We start from the raw sequence: 18323 nt of genomic DNA, 5'->3' as shown, positions 1-18323 counted from the left end.
TAGCGGTGCTCCACTGTTTGCTGCAATGCGCAAACTGCGTACACATTGTTACAGTGAAGGGAAAGAAGAAGGGGACACTAACGAGAGGAAGACGAAGACTGAAGACCGGTGCCTGAACACCATATACATCGCTTGTAAATATACATTCTTCTACACTTGTGGGCCTGCTTTCTTCCTGCAACAATATTTCCGCACGAATGCAGAATTTCATTTACAGAACGACATTTCTTCACTCGGTATACGAGTAAACCTCACAAAGTCCGCACATTAGGCTGCTACAGAGGGAGCTGCAACTGTCACCTACGTTTATTGTTTGCTAGGAAAGTTTGCGCCTACATTTATATACAAGTACGTTCTGCGCACAGAGTACTAGTACTCAAAAAAAATTGAGCGCTGAGAACGGGAACCTCGATGTCGGATATGTGTCGCACAGTGTGTACAGAATGCACAAAATACCCGCCGTGGCGACGTAGTGCCTTCGGTGTGGCGCTGCTAGACCGAGGTCGCGGGATCAAATCCCTGCCGGGGCATCCATTCCGACGGGTAAGAAATACAAGAACGCCATTGTACCTGCGCTGGGTGCACGTTGAAGAACCCCAAGTGGTCAAAACTATTCCGAAGTCCCCCACAACGGCAAGCCTCAATCGTATCATTGTTTTGGCAAGTAAGACCCAAGAATTTATATTTAACGCACCAAATAAATTTATATCTTAGCACGCGCTACACGAGGCATTTTCTTAGCACGTGCTACACGAGGTACCCTCCGTTCTTGCAGATAAGCTGCGTGGCCAGGCGGGCATTAGCAGCAAGAAATATATGAATCTAATTTCACTAAATATTTTAAATTGATAAGTAGGTTGGTAATAATTATATTAGGGTGCATACAATCGTGAAATTGAAACCAATGAGTACTAAAGTCATGTCTGCTTAGTTGAAACTACATACGTAACTAACGCCCATTTCAAAATACGTGATCTTCTTATGCGCTACGAGTACATTGGCGTTCGCAGTAACATTTTCGAAAAGTGTGCTTTTGACCCATCGGGACAATAGCGGAACCTTGTTCTAGCAGGTATTGCGAGCGGCTACCGCAATATTAGTGTTAGTCCACTTATGTCTGCAAAATGAAGAGGACTTTGCTACTCCTTAACTTGAATTTCGCAATTACAGTATGCCCAAAGTGAGCATTTAAAAGATTATTTAGGCATATCATAGGTTATTAGCGCCATCATTGCTTTAAAATGCTCTTGCTCTTAATGTGCCCCTCGCTAAGCAGCCTATCTGCATGAACGTCTTGGGCCTAATTATGAGTGTATTTCATGAGAATGTGTTACACTAAAAAGACATATGTTACATATTGCTCTAGCGCATGGTACCTTACCTGTTGCAATATGCTACGCTTGTTTGATATTCGCATCTGCTGAAAGTCTCATCGCAAATCAGATACCGGGGAAAACTTAAGAACTATTTTGCTTAAAATATATTCATTATCAAATGAAGCCTTATAATTATTTTATCGTTTTTATAGATAACGTGTACATATCTATCGTTGAGCTTACTTCGTTGTCACATTGTTAAAGAAATATTTGATGTTCTGCGTGCGAAAACCACTCATTTATTATGAGGCACGTCGTAGTTGTGGACTTCGGATTCATTATTACCGCCTTGGGTTCTTGAACGTGCACCTAATCAATGTGGACTGTCACTTAAGCATACGCTAAAGAGGATGAAGGCCGAAAGCCGGCGGTCTCATGACACATTCATTAACTTACTTGACATTATCATTCGAACGCGTTGTTATACTTACTATTAGCTGTTTTCTCCCACCAAAGGTCGTAGGTACGAGTGCCTTAGTTGCCTCCATCTTAATTAACCGTGTCTTAATTCGCCTCAAAAGTAAAGGTCGTAAGTTCGACTTCCAGCGAAGGTCGTCGGTTCGAGTGCCCTAATTAACTACATCAATGGTGGTGCCACAGCGTGAAACCATGCCACATGCCATCATGTCACCACGCCAACTGGGTGGCACCATGAATTTTGGTGCCATAGCGCCGGACAACGGATTTTTCGACCCATCAGCGATCTAAGGCTTTCGCCTGAATAAGCACACGGGTGCTTGTGCAACACGTTCCCAGTGAAATTCGGCCTCCGCGGCAGGGATCCAACTCGCGACCTCGAGCTCAGCAGCCAAACGCCATAGCCACTGGTCTAGCGTGGCAAATTCATAATAATTGTTTGGGGGCCAGCAGAGTACACTGACGGCGAGTCTGCCAAAATAGTTCTACACGTTCATTTAAATTATTTCTAGGGTTTTACGAGAAATAAGGCACTAATGCACTAAGGCAAAATAAGGCACTCTGTAGTGAACGGCTCCGAATTCATTACGACACCCCCGTGGTTGTTTTAAGTTTATTTACATTCTGCAACATTGAAGAGTGTGGGTGCAGGCCAGTTGGTGATTCATGATTTGGAAAGTTACCGCAAAAAAAAAAGCTCGTTTGCTTGTCCCGCGCGTTTTCTTTCTTTTTTTTTTTGCGGTAACTTCCCACATCATTTACATTCTGCCCCATCGCAATGTGTTAGCAGCTGCCGAGAATCGAACCCATGACGTCGTGCACCGCAGCGAAGTATTATTGTCACTGAGCTGCGTGTAATTGAAGGCCATATTGCGTACGCTTTCGCTCAATGCTGTGATTCGTTAGCGCGTGTCTTTCTGGGGGTAAAAAAAATATTTTTATTTCAAGACGCATGAATAATGACGTGTAAAAAGTCGTATGCTCTTATTTGCGGAGACGCTGCAATCATGCTTGACTTCTATGTAGCCCAGAAATGTCACCCACGTTCTGTTGATATTGTTTACCCGGGACTTCCTCGTGGAAGCGAAACCAAATGTGCCTGACGCCGCCGCCTTGGGCTCCTCGTCTAAAGCTGAAATTGTAGATGTGAGAAATACCGATTGCATTATTGAGAAGGGGCGGGGCAGAGGTGTTAACCTGTCAAGAGTCCGGTTGGCTACCCTACCAGTGTTGCCAGGTTTGGCTATATATAGCCAAATTGGGCTACAGAAAAAAATTTGTGCGTCGACTTGGACGAGTTGGCTATGTGGCTATATATATTTGGGTTACTGAAAATCTGCGACTCGGCTTTGTTTGGGCTATAGGGTTTGGGCTACAGGTGACGCCCTAATCCACGCTCCAGAGGTGGCTCTGGTCAAGTAGAAAGAAATCTCGAAGACTATGTTTTAGCTGGCTGAGCCGGCAGCGCGGTTGTGCATGTGCGCGTGCGCGAGATGCCCCCCCCCCCTCCCCTCCCTGCATCATTGTCCGAGCCGGTGGCTTTGATCTTTGATGCAGCTAAATTTACACCCTGTTTCACCGTCGGACACCCGATCCCCGGGTATCGGGATGATACTGGGAGTAGAGGGTTTTTCACAGTACACTGTACTAGCCTGGCTATGCTCAGAAAAGGAGAGCAACAAAATAGGGTCGGGCAATCGTGGCGCCGACGTGAAAGAAGGAAAGCACGGGTAGAAGAAACGCTCCAGTGTGTTCACGGCCATGGCTTCTGGGTAAAACATCGCGCGGGGCAGAGCTTTCGATCTGTTCCACGTCTCTCACGCTAAGCTTTACTGTAATTTGGCTTTTCTGGCGAGGTGAATTTTTGTTCGTGCTTACATTCGAGATTCATTTCGATAGGTTGGACTTTAGATCGGATCCTCCTCGGAGAGGAGAATCGAACCATGGGGAAGTGAGCCAAGTATGCGAGAAAGTATAAAAACGAATGTGAGGAAGACCCTGAGGTCAAAGGCGGGTCCTGATGCTTTTACCCCAGATGGTCAAAATTAATCCGGAGTCCGACACTGCGTCATGCCTCCCAATCCTATCGTGCTTTTGGAACGTAGATCCCCAGCAATTATTATTAGCACATCAACATAGTTGGCTTTTTTCACAGTAACCGGTTTTCACAGGATTACCACTTTTATAAATTTGTCGTTTATCTTTGCTCTTTGTGCGCCGTCGCGGCTTTTACCATTTCGAGCGAGTTACGTTCGGGACGTGCTCGTCGCCGATAACGACGGCGCGCTTCTTAAACTGGTGTGCTGTTTTGCGCAGTAATCTTGTAAAGCTTCGCTTACACTGATTCAGACAGTGAGTGGCATCTTTTGTCTGTCACTTGTTTAACGCATGTTCTTGCCGTGCTAGAGACCTAAGATGGCAGCCAGGCTGATGTAAATGGACACTATATACAGCATGTACCAGCTATCCCGGGCCCGGCTAATTGAAAAAAACAACAACAACTAGAAAACAAGATAGGACGATGAGACAAATAACGCGAGATATCATGGCGCGAAAGAACGGTTTTGGCTCATAAAAAAAGAAGCCGTGTGCGCGTCGCCATCGCAGACCGCTGCACAGCTGAACTTGTTCTACGCTTTAGGCAGAGGTCACTTGAGAGGTCGATGATGCTGAACATTACTTTGCATTCACGACTGCTAAACGCAGAACTCGCAGTTAATAGTACTGCAAATAACTAAAAATAATCACTTAGTACTATCTGCCATAAAATAAAAGCACTGTGATTGCGCCCTCTCCCAATTTCCAGCGATTCGCTGGAAATTGAGAGCTTCCGGGGACAACCAAAAAGTATTCTGTGTGCAAGCATGATGTCGCTGCTGTTGAGGTCAAGGGTCGACCGCCAATGTGGCACGGACATTTTGTTGCGGCGGGTTGTGCAGAAAAGGATTGCCGTAGTCAAATGTGAAAGTATTTACACAGATAAAACTGCAAATAAAAATGGCTATATTTGAGTGAGTGAGTGAGTGAGTGAGTGAAACAACTTTATTGAGACCAGTGGATTGAGGCCTGGGCCTAGGCCACGCCAGGGACGGTAGAGAGACCCTGTCTCCCGGCCGCCTCTCGAGCTCGCTTGCAGATCTGAGCTGCAATATTTGCAGATATATTTGATCTTGCAGATCTGAGCTGATCAGCGCGGCTTTTCGCCATGCCCCAAGCTGTTCTGAGGAGACTGCATTTTATCTTGAACATGTGCGCAATCCCATAGAATGTGTTCTAGGGTGGCGTGTTCTGTCCTACATAATTTGCGCAAGTCATCTGGGCATAGTTCGGTGTAGATGCGATGTAGGTGCACCGGGTTGGGGAAGGTTCTAGTTTGAAGTCACCTCCAGTCAACCGCCTGCGATCTGTCTAATTAGGAGCTAGGAGGCGGGAATATGCACCTCGACTTTCGGTACAAGCGGAAGCTGCGAAATTTTTTGCTCTTTTTTCTGTTTGGCTACATTTGGGCTACAATTTAGCTAGCTTTGGGCTACGCCACCTCGTCCGGCCTGGCAACACTGTAACCTACGCTGGGGGAAGGAAGAAGGGGAATAGAAAGAAGAGAGAGGGGGGGGGGGGTTAGAGAGCGTTCACGGACAGTACTATAGAGTCAAAGGCACACACACAAGCGAGACGTTCTCAGAAAGCACATAAGTCACTTCACTGCCTTCTGAGCCGATGATCGGCGGTGACGGTGTTATAGTATTGTCTGTGAAGTGCTTGAAAACACGCACGTTCACGCTCTACGTTAAGATGACTATTACGGCGAATAATGCCACGCGCCATTTCCAGAGCCCTTCTAATCCTGTCTCTAGCTATGGAACCTAAAACGTTCTCTGTAAGCATCTGAATCCCCCGCATAATGCGCAATTAGTTTGATAAAAGCTCTTTCCGCAGCCAGACATCTGGCAATTAGAGGATGCAGGCGTCTGCGCTATCTCCAGCCGCCCATCTGTCGCGGCATTCGTGATGGGCGTTAGAGCCCTACCACTGCAATTATTTGCGTTAGAACTCCTGCACAAAGCGAGCGGTCTAAACTATGAAATCTAATGAATGAGTTTAGCGAACCACACCTGCCGATAAGCTCATCGGACGCTGTTCTAAATGTGAACTAAAGCTGGATATAATACCGCAGCTATATATAGTATAGGTCGATGTCTCATATGGTGAACACTGCGCTGGTTTTATGGACAAGACCGTCAGGCTCGTAATAGAAGTGTACAAAATTGTAAGAAATGCCTGTTGTTTTAGCCAGGTCATTCTTTCTCTGTGACTGACAGAAAATTAGGCTATAAACTGAAATCCTCATGATAACGCTTGCTTCTTTTTTAACTGCGACAGCAGTCAAGATAAAGACCGATTGGCTCTCTACGCCCATCCCATGCTTACGGCGGGCAGCGGCGTGCGCCATTATCCTGCCAGTTATTCGTCCTCAGCCCCTAGCAGATGACAAAGAAAGAAAAGAAATATATTCAAGACTTCAACGTCAATCTTCTTCCTGTGAACTCATTCAATACAACCGCGGTAAACACTTACAGCTGGTGCTGCCATTTGATAAAGTTCGACATTGTGGTTCACACAACGTCACCCTTGGCCATTACAGCGCTACCGGTATTGGCCTCCAAATGTACCGTACAGCTAAAGAGGCCACAGATCTCAGAGTCTGTATCAACCGCAAGATTTTGCAGTTAATTACCAATACCGAATGTTGTGCGATAACGCCGCAGGTACACATTGTCGTAGGGGAACAAGTGCGCATACCACTGGCGCTAGAAGCAACTTTGTCAAGTGCCCAAGCGCTTATCTCGCCTACGAACGAGCGCTTTCCCGACGTTCTTCACGCACGCACACGCACGCACACACAACCACACACGTGTGTGTGTGTGTGTGTGTGTGTTTTACGCACACGGAGCCTTAGATTTTGCATACCCAAAGCGCCATATGTGCTTGTGTTTTGTACGCCTTTTGCTTCATATTATAAAAATCTTTTTACAGTTGTAGGAAAATCCCTTGGTTTGCGTCGCCGCACTTTGGTTGCACAGAATTTAAAGCTTAATTGTGAATGACTGATTATGCAGGACAGAGGTACGCGTGCTGTGAAAGTACGTTGTGGCTCAAAATGTTGTGCTTTATGTCGGCTTGGCGAGCAGCGCACTGGTGTGGACGGGCAACGCTTACTTTCCTTCACCCTATGGCGAGGATGAAGCGAAAGATGACATGACCTGAAGGCGACACCACTAGCAAACACAACGTGGCATTGACAAATATACAGATGCCGTAGTTGTCATCAGGCTAATGGAAAGGACAGACAGATGGGCACAACGTACCCTGGTTTATTCTTTTTCTGGATCTTATAAAATCAACGCATTGCCCGTCGCTGCCGTATTTCCGTAATAAATATTTGTGTTATAGAGCATCTGTGCTCAACTTGTTGTTTCAATGATTCCGATTAGGGTATAGGTATTATTATACTCAATATAAGTATCTATTTGTGACCCACTACTGCCTAAGGTCTGAAACCTGGCGCGCGTTTTACTAACACAAATAAAGAAATCAAATATTTAGGCAATTTTACCGGTAGCATTTAATCAAAAGGTACGAAAACAACCGTGATTTAATTGTTTTCCTGAAACAACTGTTCTCCGTTTGATCGTTTCCCCAACATTTCTCGCTCGTGTTTCACTTCACTGGAAAGCAGCTTTCTAACTCATTGAACCCCACGCACCATATATCAGAGCAGCGCGCAGAAAGTAACTACAAGGAAAGCAATGACAGTGACCAGCCATCCATCAGCGTTACCTTATCGGGCAGCGCAGGCGTCATTCTCTTGGGAGTAAGCACACCCACCACCAAGCGTACCAAAACCTATTTGTCAGAGATTCCAGAAAAGCGTCGGTAGCGTTCGATGCGACCCCTAGGTGAACAGTAAAGCCACGCATTTGCTCTGCGCGAAGAGCCATCCCCTAGGAGAAGCTTAACCTACGCTGAGCCTTTTGATCCTGCGATGGCGAGACCGAATACCTTATCGTATGTTCCCGTTTTGCGGAGCTCTGGTCCCTCCGATAATAGCATCAGAATCCCTGAAGACAGCTGATACTCGCAATTTACCACACTTCTAGAAGGAAGGCCTTCCTAATTGTTTTATTGGAAGCTATGTTTTGTTATGTTATCCCAGTTATGTTATCCCGTTTTAGTACTTCTTTATTGGACCTTGCTTGAGGTCACCCTGTGTGCGACGTATTCGAGACAGGTATAGTTTGAACAAAAGTCCACTAACGACGGCATTAGCACAAAGTTAAAATTTCTTCTAGCAGTGCCGCGCACCTTCAATCGTCACAATTGATTGCATTCATTCAGCAGGCGTAGGTAAGCTGCAGAGCATGATTTGAGCCTGCATTCTTAGGCTGCACCCAAAAAATAACTTCTTTGCATCTGGGGTCTTCAGTCTTGGGCCCACAATTGTGCCTGTCACAACCCTACATAAGTGTGCCCAGAATGATGGTAATATTCTGCAGAAGAATCTAAACGACGGATCAGTGGTGCCTCCAAACATCTGCGCTGGGTACTCACGACGCCTAAAAGCGTTGCCTCCCCCGATATTTTTCATAAATCTTCAATTTGAGAGAACTTTCCCAATCTATGCAATCCAAAAGTGTGCCTATGGTATATAGTACTGCCAGGATTACTTGTGTATTCTTTTCAGTGTGCGTCTTCGGCCAACAAACGTTAAAGGTGATCGCTCAGCGCAAGAAACGCATCTTTTTGAATCGAAAGTTTTTCGAATGTTATCGACGGTTATATCTGTTGCCGATGTTCCCGCCGATCGAGCCTTGTGTAATCAGATTCTGTGCGCGACGCGGATTCTGGTAGACATTGTAGAACTTACGAGTGCACCAGATATTACCCTGGAAGGTTCGTTGAGCCATGTGTAAATACTCTAGGTGGCTCATTCACAGAACCGATTTGTCACATCATCCTAACGGTGTTAATTATATCAGCACCTAATTGTCACTCCAAAAAAAGACATCTACTGTTTCTGGGATCGTAGACAAGACAGCCAAAAAAGCGGCTTATATTTTGGAATGCGGAGCGCGTGAGAAGCTTGAAAGTGTCTCCATACACGATTATTCCCAGTTCATCATTATCAATACCATATTCATCATTGTAATCTCATCAAAGTGTAGGGTGAAGGCAAGCGATCTGCAAAAACCCCTGTCTTTCGACGGCTGGCTTCATTATATGCCTATAAAACGTTAAACTGCTGACAGAACTTGAATACGTACATACCCAATCCACAAGGTGAAAACAGCGCATGCACCTATAGTCATGGGGCCATGGCACGACGCACAGCCCCATAAGTCTTCGCTGTTTATCATTGCGGCTGTTGTTTTTATGCTATTAGAATACTTCGCCTACTTTAGGCCATTGTGAGCCTATCTTTCTGTCTAGCCTCTTATGCCGTCCCAGTGGCCCAAGTTGTCGATCAGCGATCGATGTGCTCGTGCACGAGCGGCCGTCATTGTCGTTTCATAATCGTCATTAAAACTTCGTCATCTGACTTTCTTTACGAAGTTGTCGTCACATCTTCGACGCCGATCCAGTGGCCCCAGTCATATAATAACTTGGGCCAAGAGGTTTGTGCTGGTGGCCCTGGCGCCTTTGTCTTTTTTCATTCGACTCTCCTCATGCCACCGTCGTTAAACAGTCGTCATGCATACGTTGCCATACCATCGTTGTGACGTCATCCTCGTCGTTCATCGTCGCCATTAAGGTATCGTCATCTAACTATCGTCATTCAGTCGTCATCATGCCTTACTATTCCGCACCGGTGGTCAATGTTAACAGCTTGGGTCACTATAGGTACGCGCTGGTGACATGATGCTATCGTGGCCGTTGCATTGCAGTCTTTCCAGATTTGTCATTTTGCTCTCGTCATACCGTCTTCGTCGCGCCATCACCGTCCTACTGTCGTCATGCATTCTTTGTCATCCTGTCATTGAGTGGACGTCAGGGTAGTTTCATCGTCGTCATTAAATCTTCGTCATCCGGCTCTCGTTATGCATCGTCGTAGCGCCTTCTACGACGATGCAGTGGTCAACATTGTCTAATAGCTTGGGTCATTAGGTATGTACCTCAGCATGAGCACTAAAGATGTCACTATAACCGTGACTTCAGAAATAGTGCGGCGCTACATTGTTCGAATGTTAGTCGCCTTATCATCGACAGGCATCGTGACACGAGTTCTGCCGTAACTTTTTTAGGTGACAATTACTGATCTTGTCTATAACACTGCTCTTTTTTCGCTGATAGCTGTTCTTTTTGAATGATTCAGTACACGCGTGGTGCATAAGTATAGGGAAATAAACATTCCTGATGTAAATATATGAGCCTGTGTTTGACTATTCGATATCGATTCGATACTCTATACATATTATTAGTATTCGATTTGTATTTGAAAAATATGAGTAGCCCTACCCCTGCAGAGGAAATGGGGGTAAGCGAAGCTTATCGTGTGTTTATTCCGGGTTCCTCCGAACGAAATGCACTGACGAGTACCACGTTGTGCTCGAACCTCAACCGGTCACACACACTGCAGCTGGCTCCGATGTTCGGGTTGAGAAACTCGCGTTGAAACCTGGCCGTCGCACCGGAGAAGTTGGCGCTAGCGTTGCCCAAACGTGCAGCACTGTTGTCGGGTTCCTGGAGCGCAAGACGACGCTGATGTTTGGCGTAAACATCGCGCTCCCACAGTTGGGGGTCGGCGGCTCTTCGCTGATCGTTTCGCCTAGGCCTCACTCTAGAATCACCAGGCCGACGACGAGCCGTTTCCCGAGCGCATTCATTCTGGATGGATATTCATGAAATTGCTTCAGAATTAAATCTGTCTGTTACGTAAGACAATGAATGGCTCATACCCCCGTAAACGCGGCCTCCCCATTACAACGATAGAAGAGAAGCTAAATTCTGCGCTGGAATGATTAGCGGCAACGCAGTCAACTGTGGAAGCCGACGACGAACGCGGGAGCAGTGGGCTTGAGCGCGTGCAGAGCACGAGCCACCTGTGCCGTTCTGCGAGCAACTGTCTTTCTTTTTTAGCGTTACATAGCCGGCGCAGGCTAGGGTATACAAGCTTCGCTTGAAAATTTGATTTCCCAGCCTCTGTAGCAACAGCGAGTTGACTTGACGGCCCTATTCGGAGCTTCAACAGAACTGGTGATTCTAAAGATCACAACAGACACCATTTATTGACTGGCAAATGTAGCACGTATTTACACATTACAACCTGTTTTCTATAGCAATGACACAGATAGGCACAGAAAACTGATTGGAGAAATGCAAGGAACTTGGGCTGAGCTAATTTTTCTGAACTGCTACTCTTTTCAGAGATGAAGGGAAGAGGAAAAAGAAAGAGGTATGAGGAGCCATGATGATAATATGTAGTAGGGTGGGATTAGGCGAGTTTATACGCTCGTTTCCCATAGGGCCCGCTCACTCTTGAATCTAAACCTCTGTTAATAAAAAATTCCAGGAGTGCCTTGGTAGCTCGCTACGTTGATAATCTGTCCGGCCATGGGCCCACTAATGCATTTTCACTCAACAGCCTGTTAATAAATGGGGCCAACAAAAGGCTAATGCCTGTCGTTCAAGGTCATATTTGGGACAGGCGGTGTGACAGGCGATGTGATGTAGCTGAGATCGTGGAATACGGTCTCCGCTAAATCACACGTATTACAATCTAAGCCTGCGCAGCAGGCTCGCATGGCTGTGTTGGATGCCACCCGTCATCCGAAATGTCATATGGGCATATCCTTTCATAAAACTCAATTTGTATCCAACTATATCTAAAACAAGTACGCCGATAACGCAGGCGGTCGCATCGGTGCTCTATGTAGAGCTCCCTCCTTCCAGCAACAAAAATGGCAAGGTTTATAACTTTTTTTAAAAAACTGGTCATTGAACTTTATAGTAGTTCTCGTTCACCAAAATCTGCAGGTCTATTTTCTACAAGCACCACCGAACCTTATTTGAAACTTTTCGTTGCCAAAAAGCACTGTCAGGTTGAAGTAAAATTATCACCATCATTTCGACGAGCATTTCCCACAATTTTCTCGCAATCCAATGTCTCCTGGGAGCTTAGTTCACTGCTGAATAGCAACTACAACTGCTTCTCGTGCTTCAAACTTTCTTGGTATTTTAGCCGTCATGCAAGTGGTTCTTTCTTTGTTGTGCAGCTAGCATGCAAGTCGTAATGCCGGCGTAATTTCCGTTTATTACAGTATAATTTATTATTATTTCCGTTTATTATGTACAAACAAAAAAGTCCGCCTTGGTTTCGGAAGTATTATTGTAAATAAGGCATGGCAAGAAGCTGCATCAGCACAACGTCAGAACAATTGCATGTTGTCCCATCGCGCCAAGCATTCCTTTAACTTACAGCCTATCACCTTTCTATATGTCTTATACACTCCGAAAGAAAATTTTGTCACTACGAAATTTTTATTGCAGTGGTCTTTTCACATGACACTATATTTTTGTCTAAATATAACACGATAAAGATCGAGCATGAACAGGACACAAAAGCGGTTGTCGTATCCAAAAGAAAGAGAAAAAAAGTGATTGTCTGCGTTTATTTCTTTCTACAGAGTGGCTAATTAGAAGGCTTCCTTTTCCCACGTAACTGTTCAAGCAATAGATAAGTTATACGCAACCCTGTCTCCAGCAACACTCTGTATTTGTGCTTGTTTTTCAGCAGCCACTCATATCTCTGGACTTTAAGTGGAATCAATACCATTTTGTTTCTTTTAGAATTTGTTGTGTCCTGCGCTTTACGTCGGTCTGCCCTGTCTTCTTACTCGTCGTTACCCAAAACGTGGTCGTAATGATGCGCAATTAGCGACGCGCGAAAACAAAAGCAGTGCTGCTCAATTAGCGCCGGCAGCAATGAAGCGAGGCGTTCATTAATTAGGACATGGGTTCACCAAGCAGTTGGTAAAATGAGCCCTCAAGGCACTCAGCCAACTGGGCCAGCTAGATACTCTTGCGCGTCTTTCGTCTGCATAAAAGCGCTTCTCTCAAAAGACACTTTTTCTCTATATTTTACATTATCTTCAATTATTCTTAGCCGGACGCTGTTCGTTAAAACTTTCGCAATACCGATGAAGAAATTATGGCTGTTGAGAGTGGTTCAGCTTTATTTCCCATGAATAGTGGAAGAGATATTTGAGAAACTTAACTTGGTTTTAGAGTTCTGGGGTTTACCATTTCTTAAATTACTCAGAAATCAAAAGGAAAGGGGCCTGGCATTTTTTATGTTTTATCTGACACGAACTCGGTCTATTTTTAGTAAATTCCAAGCAACGTTATCTATTACCACTGGTAAAAGGAAATATAATAACGCCGCTTATCAACAGTTGGCGCCATGACATGACCTCGACCGCAATTTTAATTTCTATTGCGAATCTAAAGTTAGAATAATGTAGCACGTTGCACTTTCATAGTAATGCTAACTCCGTCATAAAAGACAAAATTGAACATTCCAGAACCGCAACTTGTTTTAGTGTCTATGTATAACTTTTTTACAATTTTATAGTGTAAAATATTTATCGTAGTGCAAAACAACGCTGAGTTTTATCGGCTTTGAATGGATCTACTGGAGTTTTAGAGCGTTTTCTGGAAGAATGTCTTGTCATGAGATCTTTGCTCACGCATAGATTGCGCAAGATATCGTCGTTGCGCGTTTACCTTGTAACAGAGCACTGCAAGAACCATGAAATAACGGCGAGTTATCTAATAAGCTAAGTGACAATCAAGACGTCTTATAAATATTTTTCACCATCAATTCACATCAAATTAAAACAACGAAATCTCCAAGCGACAATCACTTGCTCTTAACGATAGCGTCCAGAGCGCGGTAAAAGCCAAGTGCAACAAAATGGAATTTGCACATTTCAAATTTCTTTCAATATAACTTCAATGCTGATGCAGCTTTTCGCGAACGGGAAAAAAAGCAAATGACAGTAGGCAAAATACTCTATTATCCCTTTATTGCCTTAAAAACTTTTACCTCAAGTGACATTAAACGATATTTCCACGGAGCTTTTCCCCTATAAGATATTTTATCCAAAATACTACGCCACTATTTAAATCGAATAAATACACTCGCGTGCTTCTCTGTCTCACGGCAAAACGTGGCACTCTTAGGGCCACAGAAAATACCGGCGCGGCCATGCTCTTTTGTAGAAATAATTTTATTAAACTGCCAATGCAGAGACAGGAGTGCATCCACAGCTACCAGCTGTTGGCGTGTAAAGCTCGGAAGCAAGCATGCAACCGAACAAAAGCAATGCAATGCACTTATTAGCAATCCTGTAATTATACGTAAACACCAGAAAGCGAGAAAAGGAAGTGTACTAGCAAATGTCTTCTAAAATGGACACAACTCTCGCTCACCTAACGAGAATAGAAAAAGAAAACAGAGTGAACAGCAAGGAGATAATTAAAAAGAAGAAAAGATGAGGAAGGCCCAACACATCACATCACACGCCGATTACCAGCATTACCAGACGGCAAAAATATTCCAGCACTGCTTTGTGAGACCCCGTATCTAGTTGAAGCACGACGTTCCGGAAAGTCATAATCAATAAGCGCAATTCGTGCCAGATTAGGTCGCTGGAACTTGTTAAGCATAACACAGCGACAGCTGTGGAATGCTGCACATTCCAGCAGCAAGTGCTCAAGCGTTTTGCTGTAGTGTCCACAAACCCGGTGCCAAGAGCTCGGCGCTCGTCCTCGTCCGTGAATGCACAAATCAAAGTAAAGCATGCCGCCACCAGCGCTCTCACTACGGGCTGCGAGGGTTCACCAAAAGTGTTTAAATTTAAAGCATAGTACGATACTCAAGCCAGAACGCCAGGCTTTAGTATCTTTCATTACACTGTACCTCAATGTTTGTGCATTTCACGTAAACGTAGTCATTTCTCTAATGCATTTTGTGGCTTCATTGTGTCTGACTTTGTAAGGTCGCGACTGAAAAAAAAATCGGTCGCCTCAGATCCTCTTATCTTTCTCACTAAGTGTGCAACAAATTATTTTCAGACTGGACCGTGCGCTGTACAGGTCGAATGTGCCATCACTAACATTCTCTTTTCTGTTTTCCTCTGTATTGCTTATATATCCACTGCATCGCATAGCCGAAAATGTGGCAGTACTACAGCCACCCTATTGGTTCCGAGAAGCATTGGATCTTCAAAACTACACGCGGCGCGCCACGAAATAGGAAATAAAAAAATGATAGCAGGGGATCGAGAGATGAACGCTTGTCCAACAGCGACAAAACACTAACATTCGTGATGCGATTTCGTTGTTGTTTTTCTGGGTTCTATTATTGAGACTCGAGAAAGTTGCTCTGCGTGATAGTTCGAAGGCTTCGAAACTTCATCGCATTCTTGCCGACACGTGGATCGGCCAAGTCGCGGCCTTGCGCAACGCACATTTTGTAAGGGCTCACACCGAAGTGCTGTTTCCCAAGAGTTGAAGCAAGTGTGTTGTCTATTTCGTTGATCGTGCCTTTTGCAAACCCACTTTAGCCGATAAATTGTGCAAACAGGGTGCGTGAGAAAGCTCGAAAACTCCCGAGCGTACCATCCGATGGATTCTGTGGCTTTCAGCAACAAGCTTTAAATACAAATACAAAGCTTACAATCACAGCCAAACCCTATGGGTTTTATGTACCATTCAGTGTAACGTGCTGCGTGAGCAAAACGAACACAAACCAGCTTTCTTTTTTTTAAGTCAGTACAGGTATAAATGGCATTTATTGCCCCACAGTGTCTCCTTGCAACCCATAAAGACCCAGGGGCTTAAAAATAGTAGACACCATTTTATGTGAATGGTACTTTCACCTGAGTTTCACCTCCACGTTCTCTTTGAAAGAATACCTGCGGCCGGTGAATAACCTGGTAGTTTTGAAGCTGTAAAGGAGGCGCAGCGAAAAAGGAAAAGTGTGTGGCTCGTATATCCTTTCTTTTTTTTTCTCGGTCAAAAACAATCCATGATGCGGGCGTGCTCTGCTTGTGCACACGCCCCTTCCTTGTCTTTGTAGGACGTAAAATATTTTTTCCACCTTATGTGTGCTTGGTTTTGTCCTATGGCTAGCATCCTCAATTTAAGAGGAAGCTTCGCCACGGGGCGAACGTCGATGCCGCCTATACAAATAGTTGTAAGACGCCGAAATCCTTTATCATAAAAGCGCTGGACCGTCTTCAATGAAATTATTTGCGTTTGGGAGAGAAGGTAAATTACTGCTACTTTAGCTAGCAGGATTTTTATTTTGGGCCGGGAATTTTTTTTCAAAAATACCTACGGTAAAAAAATTACCCACACGAAGTTTACAAAGCATTAGCACTGCACCAAAGATCGATAAAGCATTTCTGTTAACTGCCTTCGTTAGAGCAACAAAAGCGGGACATTTTGATGATAAACATACAGCTGCAGTTGTTTCTGCGCTGCTTAAAAGGGTTTCGCAAAACTCGTGCTCAAAAATTAGGTGTACACTTGAGAGAGGTGTAAAATACGTCACATTTGTCCATTTGAGATGCATTATCAGGTGCAATTTACAGAAAAGTGATATTAATTTTTACTACAGGATCACGGAGTTGTAAACTTTATAGTATCCTTCCTGGAAATGTTGCGATATTCAACAATTCTTGAAAAAAAAGACGCTGATAGAATAAATAGAAAATTGAAGGACCCCTAAGTTTCGCTTTAAGAGTGGAGCGCGATAGCGTTGAATACCGGCTATGCACGGTCCCTTTCATCGCGACCGCCAGCAGCAGAGCAACCAGACGACGCACTAGACATTTTATCAAGCGTGACAAGACACCGCGCGAGAGTGAGAGAGAAGCCTAACGTCACCCACGGCACTCTCGACCCAAGCGCGCGGAGCGAGACAGCAGTGCCCCGTTGCGGCCAGGCAGCCGCTCCGGCCGCCGGAGCCGCGGTCCATTTACTTTTTTGGCCGATAATACATGCGAAACAGGATACTGACTGCCTATTCAGCACCCCTTGATTTGTTTCTTTCAGGTCCACAAATGGCCTCTACTGCGCGATGCGATGACGGACCAATATCTATGCAGACGATGCTTGAGTGTCCCCATTATGTGTTGGCACACGGAGCAATGAAAACCCTCTGGGACCTCTTAAGAAACACTCGCATGTGCGAGCGCGTGTAACTGCGTAACACTTTCAGCGGGCGTGAACATGCACGGTAAATGCGCCTTCACTAGCCATCCCTCTAACGTTGTTATTCTCTTGCTACCCGCTCTCAGTGCACGAAAGAAAACCAGATGCCCTCGTGGATTCCTGTTTCTACATTTTTTTTTCTGTAATGAAGCACATCACTATTAGGACAATTCTATGCAGGACAGCTTAGGTAACAGTAGTTTTGACGGGACGCTCACAAATCATATCTCGTAGAAAAATATTAACATCGTCGCAAGAGTGTACTACTCACCCTTGAATCCCTGCTTGCTGCGGTACCCTGATCCGGAAGTTGCACTAATCCAGTTCCTTCTCCTGATTCCTTTCGGTGTACCACACAACAGCTCGCTTTGGTTCCGCGAACACGATTGCCATGACAGCCGTCATGCAATGCGTTCTCCTTTGGCCACAGCGAACTTCATCCTTGGTTGTTTCGGAAACCAGAAAACGAGCACGACAATACAATGCGCACCGGTAAACTGCGACGCTTGTCCAGTAGGCACTAGCTCAACATGATCACAGCATAAAAGTCACACGGCACTACTTCATTAGTTAGGAAATTTGCACGCCCATGTTGGAATTAGCTAGCTCAAGACAGGGGTGATTGGAGATCGCAGGGAGAGGCTTTCGTCCTGCAGTACACATAAATATAGGCTGATGATTATGACTGTCTCATTGCCGTGCCATCTGGACGCTTACACACCACACGGTCATAGTACACGATCGAATGACAGACTGTCAAGTAGCAATCACAGCAATATCAGCTCGGCTACAGAAGCGTCGTTACAGTGGGGACAACCATGCGAACTCTGGAAAATTCCACGAAAAAAAGCGCCTGCGTGGCGACTGGCCTGATATCACTCACGTGACGACTACCAGTACATCGTCTTATCAGAAAAGCATATGACGTTGTCGCCATTGCAGCAGCACCTGCCGTTCGCCCTTGCGATATTTGGCACGTAACTATAACGATCGCAAACATTCTGAGTGCCAACCGTGCATTACGTCAATGCGTCGCTCGGGTTTTGTCCGTGCAGTTTCGAAGACGCACATGGCGAGTCCATTTCAAGTCAGCAGGCGAAGTCGGCTGCGAGGTTCCGCACATGATGCCCTTTCATGGAATTTTAGAATCTAAGAAATGATGGCGAACTGTAAGAGGAAAAAAGGGGTAGATTCGTTGATGGGAAGACCTGGGCCGGTATTTTGTAGCGATGCCTTTAAAGTAATGCCTTT

The 18323-nt window shown here is 45.1% G+C and overlaps 1 long non-coding RNA gene across 1 annotated transcript in view; it reads right to left on the bottom strand.

The window, feature by feature from the left end:
• Positions 1 to 17858, bottom strand: part of LOC125941387 (uncharacterized) — a 343657-nt gene extending 325799 nt beyond the window's left edge. Inside the window, exon 1 of the long non-coding RNA XR_007464228.1 lies at positions 17344 to 17858. This is a non-coding gene — a long non-coding RNA (uncharacterized LOC125941387). The remainder of the gene's footprint in view (positions 1 to 17343) is intronic.
• Between the last annotated feature and the right edge of the window lie 465 nt (positions 17859 to 18323).

The sequence above is a fragment of the Dermacentor silvarum genome, chromosome 11 (assembly GCF_013339745.2).
Source record: "Dermacentor silvarum isolate Dsil-2018 chromosome 11, BIME_Dsil_1.4, whole genome shotgun sequence".
Taxonomy (NCBI): domain Eukaryota; kingdom Metazoa; phylum Arthropoda; class Arachnida; order Ixodida; family Ixodidae; genus Dermacentor; species Dermacentor silvarum.
This window is presented reverse-complemented; position numbering and strand designations above follow the sequence as displayed.